Here is a 13,274-nt window from a genome sequence, read left to right on the forward strand (position 1 = left end):
ACGTCCTCGGAGAAGGGGCCTCAGATCATCCCAGCCTCCTCAGTTCCCCAGTAGCCAGGCCTGGGCCCTTTTCCAGCCACCTTCAGGAAAGCCGGGTGCTGCCAAGGACCGCCAGCTTAGCGAGCCCAGCCCGTGCCAGCCCCATTGGCCCCGCCTTGGCTGCTGCTTTAGGTAAGCACTGCCTCCTACCCAGCCAGGCGATGCCCCGCCTGCGTTTGTCTAAGGGGAGTGTGGCCAAATGGGGAAACTGAGGCTCAGAGGAGAGGGGGACCAACCTCAGTGATGGGGGTGGACTCAAGGATAACAGTACAGTCAGCAAGACCACAGAGCACGTACGCCAGGGCAGGTGCCGGGCCATGCTCTTTCCTGCACTGACTCCTTGTATCCTGAGCCAGGCTCCTGTGCGTACCCCTATTTTCCAGAGGGAGAAACTTGAGTCCGTGAGGGAGGGTGTGGCTTGCCTGGGGCCACACACCTGGAAGCTGACTGAGCCAGTGGCAACAGGGACCTCAGTCCAACACCCGAGATAGTCCTTCCCATTTATAAATGGCTCTGACTTTGAATTCTGCATTCTGCTGGCCTCCACTTCCCCATGTGTGGATCACAGCACCAACTGTCTGTCTGAACAACAATTTCTGCTGACCACCTACTTGTTCAAGCCTATGCTGGGCACCCTAGATGTAGCTGTGACCAAGGCAGACCCAGTCCCTGCTGACACGGATTCCCAGTATAGTGGGGGGTGGGTGGGCTGTGCCAAGGCTGTAGCACGGTGACAAAGGCTGTCATGGGGGTTGGATAGGTGCTGCAAGAACCCGCAAGGGCACTTGCCTCAGCCTGGAGGGTCAGGAGAAGTCTTCTCAGGCAGGTGGCATCTACTGCAGGATCTAAAGCAACTGGGCAGGGGTAGGAAGGGTGTTTCAGGAGGAGGGAACAGCATATGTAAAAACCCAGAGTCCTAAAAGGCACAAGGGTTCTCAGCCTTACTGGCCACACCCCCTCCTCAACACACATTTTTAATAATAAGTCATGATACTTCAAGTCCATGACAAAGCTCTCAGCAGCAGCCTGAAAGTATTTGGGCTCGACTATAGTAGAAAGACAAATGGAATTAGGTCCTATTATAATCAATCCTATTTTCCAGATGAGGCCACTGAGGCCCAGAGAAGTTGAGTGACTTGCCCCAGGGCAAACAGCTCAGAAGGGATAAAGCTGGGTGAATGGTGGAATGAGAGGCAGGGGGATCCCCCACTTCCAGGCTGGGTTGCTTAAGGCATCCCTCATCCCTGGCTCTGACCCAGCCCCTACTCCCAACCTCCTTTGGCGGGTGCCAGTCAACTCCAAAGTGGCCCAAGTACAGTGTGCTTGTCACCTCCTTGACTCCACACCTTCTGTTCCTAATGATACAACCAATGAAAAGCAGATTCCAAGGCACTGTGATTGCCACTCCCAGCAGCCACTGGAGGCAACTGCAAAATGATGGAGGCCACAAGGAGGCTGGCTGCCAAGATCTCAGCCCTGACAGCATCTGGAATGAGGGGTGCAAAGGTTGTGATTCATCACCAGACCCTCCTTTCTTCCTCCTCCTCTGTCCCCTCCCCACACCCTGTCCTCTTGCTAGCCCACCCCTCACAGCCTCCCAGCCAAGCCCAGGAGGGGAGGATGTTTTTAGGAACAGATGGCTGCCTTCCTCGCCCAGTGCTCTGCCAGTTAATTAACGCCGCCTGTAATTAAACTTCCCACAAATTAGCTGTCAGCTACGCTAAAGGGAACCGTCCCTCTCAAATGCCACCTTGACTTGCTGAATTGTGAGCCTTGTCGACAAAATAATTAAAGGCAGAGGGAGGCAACCAAAATGTGGAGGCTTTTTTTTTTTTCTCTTTTCTTTTCTAAATCTCTATGAGTGTCTGTGGCCAAGTGCGCCCATCCAGGACCTGGGAATACAACAAGGCTGTTTTCTGAGGTTCCATGGATTAACGCCTTCCATCATGAAGGAATTTTTATTGAGCACCTATTGTGTACCAGACACTGCGCTGGGAGCTGGGCACTCAACAGTGACTGAGATAGACATAGTCACTGTCTTCTTGGAACTTACATCCTTAACATACATTTTTAAAAGCAAAAGAAATAGATAAGGTTATGACAGCTGGGAGAAGAGCATTCAGGGATAAGGAACAGCCAGTGCAAAGGCCCTGAGGCAGGACCAGTCATGATAGGGGCTGGACCGGGTGGAGACAGAGGAGAGGGCAGAAGTGGGCTGATCTGGGATAGATTTCGTAGGCACAGGCAACTGGATTGGCTGATACAGCAGTTCCGCCTTATCTGTGGTTTTGCCTTTAGTGGTTTCTGTTACCAGCAGTCAACCACGGTCCAGAAATATTAAACAGAAAGTTCAGGAAATAAACAATTCATAAGTTTTATTTTATTTTTTATTGGCATATATTCGATTTACAATGTTGTGTTAATCTCTGGTGCACAGCATAATGATTCAGTTATACATATATATTCTGTTTCATATTCTTTTTCATTATAGGCTGTTCCAAGGTATTGAATATAGTTCCCTGTGCTATAGAGTAGAACCTTGTTTACCTAATTCATCAGTTTTAAATTGTTGCCATTCTGAGCAGCATGATGAAATCCTGCCCAGTCCTGCTCTGTCCCCCCCAGGGCTGAATCACCCACTTGTCCAGTGTCTCCCGCCCACTAGTCAGTTGGTATCCGTCTTGGTAACCAGGTCGACTCTCATGTTATTCCAGTGCTTGTGTCCAAGTAACCCTTACCCTACTTCATAGTGGCTCCAAACACAAGAGTGGTGATGCTAGCAACCTGGATGTTCTTTGTGCCCAAGTGACAAGCGTCATCATGTATGTACGTAGAGGGAAAAACTCACTATATCTAGGGTTTGAGTCTATTCAGGGTCTCAGGCGTCCATGGGAAGTCTTGGAATGTATCTCCCGTGGAAAAGGAGGGACCACTGTATGTATCCTCTGGAGGGGAAGGCGAGAGAAGCAGAAATAAGGGAGCAGCAGACTCCTGGATCTCGGACCCGGAAGCAGAAGAAATGGACAGTTGACCCACAAAGATGCCTGGTTTCCACAGAGCAAAGCTTTAAAAAAAAAAAAGTCTTCAGCATCAGATAGGCGAGTTGCCAGGGCGTGGGGAGTGTGGTTGGATGGAGGGGCCCTCCAGGCCTCTGCACTCTAGTCTCCCCTGGGGTCTCCCCCGCATCAAGGATGGGGGTGAATGGTGCCCACACCTGTAAGGATGTAGTCAGGTCCTGACAGCTGCTGAGTAGAAATGCTCAGAGACCACAGGGGAGACCAGCAATGTGCCCACCAGATGCCCATCTGCTGCAGAGGCTCCAGCCCAGCACCCAAGCATCAGAGGAGCCTTATGGGAGCCTCATCAGGTGGGCAGGCAGGAATGCCAACATGGGACTCTGTGTTCTTGCCCGCCCGGGAGTTTTGCCGACCCGCAGGACAGATTCCAGGTCCTGGAGCACCTCAGGGCCTTTGCACTGTACTTTCTGCTGGAATGCCACATCCTCCCTCCCTCACTACCCCTTTCTTCTCCTTCAGATCTTTGTTCAGGTGTCACCTCCTCCAGCAAGCCTCCCTGATGCCTCAGCCTGAGTCAAGTGCTTCCCCTGGGCCCCACCAGGGCTGTGCTTCCCCCGCTGTGGTCCTGCTCACCCAGTGTTGTAAGCACCGGCCACCGCGTCTGTCCTCTTTTCCTACTGGACTGTGAACCCTATGAGGGCTGGGTCTGCCTTTGTCACTGCTGTGTCCCCACTGCCTAGGAGAGTTGGTGGCACACAGTAGGCTCAATAAATAATGGTAACTAATGAGAGGGCTCATCTGAAACCCTTAGAGCCAGCTGTGTTTCAGAATTCAAAAAGTCCTAGGCTTTAGGATGCTATTAAGATGTACTCAGTATATATTAGATAACACCCTGCAGCAGGACCTGGGGCAGCCCACCCCCTCCAATCAAACACAGTAGCAATAGATAGAATATATATATATATATATACACACACACACACAATAAATAGGGTAAATAAAGCTTATTCAGAGCTGAAGGATATTAACTCTTGATTCTCAGTGAGTTTCAGAGACATCCTGATGAAACATCTCTATTTTTGGAACTTTTAGATGTTGGAATTGTGGGTGAGGGAGCGCGGGCCTGTGGCTGATGTCTGCTGCGTGCTTCCACCTGCCTGGAGTGTGGAGGCAGCGTGTGCCCTGACCAGGAGCCTGGGTGGGGTGCCGCAGGGCCTGGTTCAGATCCCGGCTTTGCCCATTTTGGAACTCTGGGGTCAGAGCAGGGGACATCATCTTTCTGTACCTCAGTTTTTCCGTCTCTAAAATGGGGGTGATAAGTACCAAATTTGTGGTGCTTCTGCTTGGGGAGAGGATTAAATGACTTTGTTTGTATTTAGTATATATAAAGTGCTTGGAACGTTACCAGACCACAGCAAATCTTCACTAGCTATTTGTTAGATTTTAAAAACAATGGGGAAATAACTGGAGAGGACTCATAACTAAGATTACGGGCACCTTGATCTCCGAGACAGTTACAATAGGTGAAGATGTTCATTTTAAAGCATGTGGATGGAACTTCAGGACAAAGCACAAAGCACAGAAAACAAGAAAAAAGGTGAGATCTCTCCCTCTGGCTCTCTCTCCCCCACCCCTCCCCCTCTTTGTAAATTAAAAATACGTGTCCCCAGGGAGGTTTGGGGGGCTGGCACTGCTATCTGTCTATTGAGGTCATGGTTGCACAGGTGCATTTATTTGTCAAAACTCATTGGACTGTATACTTAAATGACACCTCGATCAAGGCAAAAAAATGCGAATGCCCCAAATACAGGCTTACAGACGCTCCCCTCCGCTGCTGCTGGGAATGCAAAGTGGTCCAGCCACCCTGGAAAACCGTTTGGCAGTTTGTTAAAAAGTTAAGCACACACCTACCATACGACCCAGCCATCCTGCTCCTGGGTGTTTGCCCAGGAGAAAGGAAGGCATGTGTCCACGCGAAGACGTGTGTGACAATGTTCGTCGCAGATTTATTTGGAAGAGCCGAACACAGGAAACAACCCAAATGCCCGTCAGCAGGTGACTAGATAAACAAACTTCAGTCCATCCATACACTGGAATAAGACAGCAATGAAATGGAAACTCTTCACCCACGAAATATCTTAGATGCACCTCAAAAGCCTTATGCCGAGTGAAGGAAACCAGATTCCGAAGACAATGTCCTGTATGATTTGATTTATAGCAGTTTTAAAAATAGGCAAACTAAACTGTGATGGTGGAAAGTAAAGTTACCTGGGGGGATGGGGGTAACCACTGGGAGCCGCCCCACCCCTTCTGATTGGTGGAATGTTCTCAAGAGACTCAGAACTAGGATAACTTGAGGGAGAGACAGTCCTCAGAGACAAAATTTAAGGGAGCACCACAAAACTTAGCCATCAATGTTACTTAACATTGGGCTAAAATCTTTGGAAAAATCAAAATTAATGTCAAAAAAATCTAGACTGAACAAAATACCAAAATTGCAAATAAAGACAAGATTTGACATTGAACTTGTAAGACTCCCCTCCACGTCCCTCCCCCTAACCCTGGCTCAGGTTCTAACTCTCTTTTTGGGTGCTCACCACACGAATCTGTGCTTGGTCAAAACTCTATCCAGCTGGACCCTTGAGATTTGTGCTTTACATCTTAATAAGAAACTTTAGAAAAAAAGAGACACAGGCAGACAAAACAATTTTATCTAGTTTCAAGAACGCCCACAATTTTTAAAAAGCCTATTAGAATGGTTCGAGGAGGGGAGGGGGATAAAGCAGGAAGAAGTAAGTATATAAATCAAGAACCAGAGGGGGGAGGGGCAGAATCAAATAAATGTTTGTTGAATGAATAAACAGTGAACAGAAAGGCCCAGCCCCCAACGCACCCGGAGCTCCCAGTAAACAAACAAATGAACAAGATAATTAAGAGGAGAGCCCCTCCTGCTTCCCTCTCTGCTGCCTCCTGCATCCCTGCCCAGCTTGGCAGCACCAGCAGCGTCCTGGCTGCCAGGTTTGAAATCACCGGCCCTTGCCTACTCTTTTTGCCATCAGTCCGCAGCCACACTCGCTAAAGAGGAAAGGAGAGGTGGTGTGTCCCTCTTCCCCATTATTCCGTGGGCCCAGAAGGCAGTGACCTGGCTGCGATTTCACCACCGCAATATCCCCAGAGGGTCCTGGGCTGGCATATATCGAGTGCTCAATTAATGTGCAATTGTCCTAAAATATCAATCAACGCTCTGGGGTCCTTTGATTGCTGGCGGGGAGGAGGGTCTTCCGTCCTTCCATCCTTTCTGTGCATCCCTGGGTGCAGGACGAGGCCGGCAGGGGTCTCTAAGTCCAGCCTGCCCCTTCTCGCTAGGGCCTGAGACCAGATAGGGGCAGGGCCGGTTTGGGGTTCCGCAGTCAGGAGGGGAGTGCAGGTACCCAGAGACTTCAGGGACACCCCCCCCCCCCCGCCTCACATGGTCTGGGTTTTCCTGGGGGCTCGAAGAGAGAACTGCTTCCAGGCTGGCCAATGGGAACGCGGAGGGGATGCATTACCTCATCAGGCAGCGCGGCCATTGGCTGCGGGCTCCCGTGGGCGGGAGCTGGGCGCTGGCTCTCGGGGCCCGGGATGGGGTTGCTGGGGCCAGCGGGGAGGGTCTCTGCGTAGCAAGGAGAAGGGGGACTGGAGGGCGGGGGTGGGCAGGGGGAGGGGAGGGAGCGCATGGATGAGGAACTTGCACCATCCGCGGGGCTGTGAGTGGGTCTTTATAATAAGCTCTACTCCGTGTTGCTCCCCACGCTGGTCCCCTGGCGTGGCCATCCCGAGGCTGATTTGAGTCGGGAAGCTTAAGGGGAATGAGAGGATTCCCCCTATCGCTTAATTAGAAGTCCCCCAAGTTAGGATCCCCCTCCCTCATACACACACAATGTCCCCAAGGCAGCGTGGACAGACCCCACCCCGACCCGGTCAAACCGGACCTCAGTTTGTTGGTCTCCGCCTGAGACGCCACCATTCATCCCACAGAGCCCCAGGGCGCACCCTCCATAGCCAGCCTTGCAGCACCCCCAGGTCGCAGGCTGCACCTCATGGAGACTCAGTTTCCCCCTGTGTGAAACGGGGTGGATAGATATCCCCACATCCGGGAAGAAGCTGCGAAGGTCCATTCAGTCAATCAACAAGCACATATTAAGTGCTTACTGTGTATCAGGTCCAGTGCTAGGTACTGGGGATACAGGACTGATTGTGGCAAGCCTTGACCCAGCTTCCTGGACCTTAAGGACTGGTGAGGAAAACGAATGTCAATGGAAAAACAGCCATTTCAGGGGACTGCAGTGCTGTGAGGAAAATAAAAGCAAGGGGAGAAGGTGGAAGGAGTGTGAGTTGGATGATGCTTTAGCCTAACAATCAAGGAAGGCTCACCGTAGGAGGTGATGTTTAAAATGAAAAGAAGATATCAGAAGAATAGCGTTTCTGGCAGAGGGAATAGCCAGTGCAAAGGTCCTGGGGCAGCACCACCCCTGGCATGTTGGAGTAACGGAGAGGAGGCTCACGTGGCTGGACAGGGTGAGCGAGGGGAAGAGAGGAAGAAGGTGAGGGTGGGGCTTTGGGAGCTGTAGGGTGGACTTGGGCTTTTATCCCAAGGGTGATGGGAGCCCTAGAGAGCTGTGGGCAGAGGAGGGGCTTGACCTGATTCAGGTGCTCACAGGTGCCCTTTGGGTGCTTCAGGGAGGACAGACTGTGGGGGCCCAGGGTGGGAGCTTGGAGTCCAGGATGGAAGGGACTGTGCTGGCCCAGGTGAGTGATGGTGGAGCTGGACCAGAGTAGGAGCTATGGAGAGAGTGAGAAGTGGACGAGGTTGAGGTGTATTTTGGACCCAACACAGGTACTGAGTCGGGGAGGCGGGAGGTGGTGGAGGGGGAAGAATTTTGGCTCCTGCACACCACTCGGGCCACCGTAGGCACTCACTGAACTCAACTGATGAGCTGTAGCACGATAATTGAGTGGGCTTTTCCTCCTCCACTATCATCAGGCCTCCGCACTCCAGACCAAATGAATGAGTGAGTCACTCCGGCTGAGAGTGGGGAGGTTAGGGGAAGGAGGGGCGTCGGGGTCGGGGAGCTGCACACTGGGTGCTGATTCAGACTTCCCACCCCCGCATTTTTGACTCATCACCCCCCCCCCACTGCGGGTCCAAGCTTGCCCCCCAAGTGAGATTAGTAACGTACCACACCCCTCTCTGCAGGGCCTCCCACCCTCCCAGCTGAGAACCCCACTCTGCATGAGGCATATCAGCCTCTGCCTGGTGCCAAAATCCCCCATGTTCCTGGGGTCAGTAGCACGGCCTATCTTGCATACCTCCAGGACCAGAAAGCTCACTCTTCTTGTCTGAGTGAAAGATATAATTGACCCCCAAATCTGCCTCCTCCTCCTCTTCCTTCTTCTTCTCCTCCTTCTCCTCCTCCTTCTTCTTGTAGTTGATTTACAATGTTGTGTTAGTTTCTGGTTCCCTGTGCTGTACAGTAGGACCTTGTTCCTTATCTATTTTATATATAAGTAGTTTGTATCTGCCAATCCCAAACTCCAAATTTATTCCTCCCTGCTCCCCTTTTCCCCTCTGGTAACCATAAATTTGTTTTCTATGTCTGTGAGTCTGTTTCTGTTTAGTAAATAAGTTCATTTGTATCATTTTTTAGATTTCACATATAAGCAATAGCATATATTTGTCCTTCTGTCTAACTTACTTCACTTAGTATGATAATCTCTAGGTCCATCCATGTTGCTGCAAAATGCATTATTTCATTCTTTTTCATGACTGAGTAGTATTCCATTGTATATGTATACCACAACTTCTTTATCCAATCATGTGTTGATGAACATTTATGTTGCTTCCATGTCTTGACTGTTGTAAATAGGGCTGCTATGAACATTGGGGTGCATGAATCTTTTCCAATTAGAGTTTTCTCTGGATATATGCCCAGGAGTGGGATTGCTGGATCATATGGTAAGTCTATTTTCAGTTTTTTAAGTAGTCTCCATACTGTTTTTCATAGTGGCTGCACCAAATTACATTCCCACCAGTAGTGTAGGAGGGTTCCTTTTTCTCTACACCCTCTCCAGCATTTACTGTTTGTGGACTTTTTAATGCTGGTCACTCTGACAGGTGTGAGATGATACCTCATTGTAGCTTTGATTTGCATTTCTCTGATAATTAGCGATATTGAGCATCTTTTCATGTACCTATTGGCCACATGTATGTCTGCTTTGTAGAAATATCTGTTTAGGTCTTCTGCCTATTTTTTGATTGAGTTGTTTGGTTTTTTGTTATTGAGTTGTATGAGCTGTTTGTATATTCTGGAAATTAAGCCCTTGTTAGTCACATTGCCTGTAAATATTTTCTCCCATTCTACAGGTTGTCTTTTTGTTTGTTCATGGTTTCCTTTGCTGTGCAAAAGCTTATAAGTTTGATTAGGTCCCATTTGTTTATTTTTGCTTTTATTTCTATTGCCTTAGGAGACTGACCTATCAAAACATTGATACGATTTATGTCACAGAATGTTTTGCCTGTGTTCTTTTCTAGGAGATTTATGGTGTCCTGTCTTATGTTTCAATCTTTAAGCCATTTTGAGTTTATTTTTGTGTATTTTTGTTTATTTTTGTGAGGGAGTGTTGTAACTGCACTGACTCACATGTAGCTATCCAGCTTTCCCAGCATCATTTGCTGAAGAGACCTTTTCTTCGTTGTATATTCTTTGCTCCTTTGTCGAAGATTAATTGACTGTATGTGTGCATTTATTTCTCTTCAGTCTTTTGGAAGAGTCTGAGAAGGATTGGCATAAGGGCTTTGTATGTTTGGTAGAATTCCCCAGTGCAACCCTCTGGTCCTGGACTTTTGTTTGCAGGGAGCTTTGTTTTCTTGTTTTGTTTTGTTTGCACAGATTCTAACTCACTTCTAGTGATTGGTCTGTCCAAATGTCTATTTCTTCTTGATTCTGTTTCAGCGGACTGTATGCTTCTAGAAGCTTGTCTGTTTCTCCTAGGTTGTCCAGTTTTTTGGCACATTACTCTTCATAGCAGTCTCTTACGGCTTTTTGTAGATGCGTGGTGTCAGTTGCTACTTCTCCGCTTACATTCCTTACTTCGTTTACTAGGGTCCTCTCATTTCTTCTTGGTGAGTCTGGCCAGAGGTTTGTTGATTTTGTTTACTCTCTCAGTAAACCAGTTCTTGGTTTGATTGATTTTTCCTATTGTTTTTTAATCTCTATTTTTAAAAATTTTCTCTCTGAGCTTTATTATTTCTTAACTTCTACTGCCTTTAGGTTTTGTTTGTTCTCCTTTTTCTAATTCTTTTAGGTGGTAAGTTAGGTTATATATTTGAGATTTTTCTTGTTTTCTGAGCAAGGCCTGTGTCATTATGAATTTTCCTCTTAGGACTGCATCCCATAGATTTTGTTTGTTTGTGTTTTCATTGTCATTCGTCTCAATATATTTTAAAATTACTCTTTGATTTCATTGTTAACCCATTGGTTTTTGTAGTAGTCTATTGTTTAGTGGCCAAGCAATTTTTTTTCTTGTTTCTCTTTGTGTGTTTGATTTCTAGTTTCATGCTGTTACGGTCAGAAAAGATGCTTGAAATAATTTCTAACCTCTTAAATTTGTTGAGGCTTGTTTTGTGTCCTAGTATGCAGTCTATCCTAGAGAATGTTTCATGTGCACTTGAAAAGAATGTATACTCTGTTAAGGCTATCTTTTTAAAATATAAATATGAACTTGTATGCATCTGCTATAAATCCTCACTGGCTCCCCATTACCCTCAGAACCACAAAATCTCCTTGGTATTTTTAAACATTATTATTACTGAAGTAAAGTTGATGTATGAAATGCTATGTAAGTTACAGGTGTGCGATAGTGATGCACAATTTTAAAGGTTATACTCCATTTAAGTCATTATAAAATATTGGCTACATTCCCTGTGTTGTACACTATATCCTTGTAGCTTATTTTATATATAACAGTTTGTATGGATTGATCCCCTACCCCTACTTTGCCCCTCCCCCCTCCATCTCCCTGAGTACGTTTTATAAGACCTGGTGTGGTCTGGTCTCTGCCCACGTCTCCAGCTCACCCCTCCCAGCCACACTCAGTGTTCCCTGCATGTTTCCTTCTTAACCTTTGCACAAGGTGTTCTCACTACTTGGAAGGACCCTCTTCCTTCCTTTTTTTGCTTGCTGGCTTCACTTTACACATCTAAGCACAGTTTGGCACCTTGCCTCCTGGGGCGCGTTAAACAACCACTTGATCCTTTTTGGGCACATTATGTCTCCCCTGACCCAGCCTTGCAGATTAAAATTCCAGCTCGCCAGCCAGCCCCTGACTCTGGGCTGGTAGCTGCCTGCAGGGCTCTGAAATTCAGCCATCAAGACTGGAAGAAGTTTTCTTCTCCCCAGAACTGGCCCTCAGGCTCTCTCTAAGGGCATCATTAGTTTAAAATCATCTCCTCGGATCTGCTCCCCGCAGGCCACCCCTCACGCAGCCACAGCCAGGGCCCCTTTTGAAGAGTGATTGCCTAACAGCTATTAGATTAATGGGCAAGGCGCAGCATTTCCATTTCTGCTGCATCTACAAACTAAACGTTCCCGTGTAATTACAATTAAAGACATGTTCACAGGTGACGGCTCCTGGCTTCCCGGCCTCCCTCCCCATTTGGGGCCATTTGCCTGTTTCTTCCTCCTTTGTTCTCCCTCTGCTTTGACTTTCTCTTATTTTTTCTCCCTCCTCTCATTCCGCCTCTCTTCCTCTCTTCGCATCTGTCTCTCCCCATCTCTCTCCTCTGTCTGACTCTCTCTGTTATTCTACCTCCGTCTCAATTTCTGTCTCCATCGCTTTCTGTCTTCACCTGTCTCTCTGTGTCTCTCACTCTGTCTCAGTCTCTGTCTTTGGCAGAGTCCTTCTCCCTCCTTTACGTCCGTGTCCAGCATACCTTTCATAGTGCACAAGCCTTACGTGTGTGGCATGAGGCATCATTACATGGATATAGACCCATGTAGCCACCACAAGCTCAAGACAGAATATTCTAATCCTTAGTAGCCCCTTTGTGACCCCTTCTGGTCAGGCCCCCTCAAGGGTAACACATTTTGTCTTTTTCTTCCTTTTACTTCCCCTGACTTCCTCAGCTGCCCGTCCAGGGCAGGGCCAGGTGAGGGCTGTGTGTCTGGGATCCCAGGAGACCTTCTGTGGATGAAGCAGCCTTTCCATAAAACCAAGTATGGTGTGCTGAGGCCCTCAAGGGACATTACAGGTCAGGACCCGAGAGGAAGTTCCCTATTTAGCCAGGACACACTTTGTCCAAACACTCTTTGGATTCTGGTCCAAAGATTCCCCCATGACTGCCAACCAGGCTCTTATGAAGACAAAGGCCCTCCTGGAGGTCACAGCACCTTTGGGCTGAACCTACAGATGATCCTTTAAGCACAGCAGACCATGAGGGACCCAGAGGGGCTTCACTTCTTCCTCCTCTCGGACAGGGGGCAAAACTGAGGCCCTGCATGGATGCTTCTCAAAGGTCAGTGAGTGAGTCAGGACCCAGTTGGGTTAGGACTTAGGCCTCCTGGGGACTCTCAGTCCTGAGGCCTCAGGATGGCCCCTTCTCTTTCCTGAGCCTCAGTTTCACCATCTGTTAAATGGGAGGTTGAGGGTTGAGCTAGGTCCTGGCCCCTGTTCCAGTCATGTGGGCCATATTATGGGGGGTGGCAGAAAGAGCTTTCTTCCCATCTGGGAAGCCAGGGACCAAATGTGGCTTCCCAGGGGGAAGAGCGGGTTATACCGCTGTCTTATGTGGGTGCAATGGCATGATGGATCTGTCAGCTTCCCGATGAAATGGGACCCAGGCAGGATATGTTTTGATAGAGGGAAAGGCAGGGCTTCAGAAATGAATCTAGTCCTGTGTGATCCTATCTGTATCCAGGGTTCTTGCTTGACTTGAAACCTCTCTGATAATCAAGACAAGCACAACCATGTGCCCATTTTACAGATGAGTCCACCAAGGCACAGAGAAGTTGCCAGTCTTGGCTCAAGGTCACGTGACAGCTAGTGGCAAGGCTAGGATCTGAACCCGGGTCTGAGTGACCACAGATTCCACCCTGCCGCCACTGGAAGCAAAAGTCAGGACAGGAGCTCAGCCTCTCCTCACCCCTTCTTGTGGCTGAAACTGGGTTCATAGATGCCGAG

Source organism: Camelus bactrianus, chromosome 22, assembly GCF_048773025.1.
Source record: "Camelus bactrianus isolate YW-2024 breed Bactrian camel chromosome 22, ASM4877302v1, whole genome shotgun sequence".
In the NCBI taxonomy this organism is placed as follows: Eukaryota; Metazoa; Chordata; class Mammalia; order Artiodactyla; family Camelidae; genus Camelus; species Camelus bactrianus.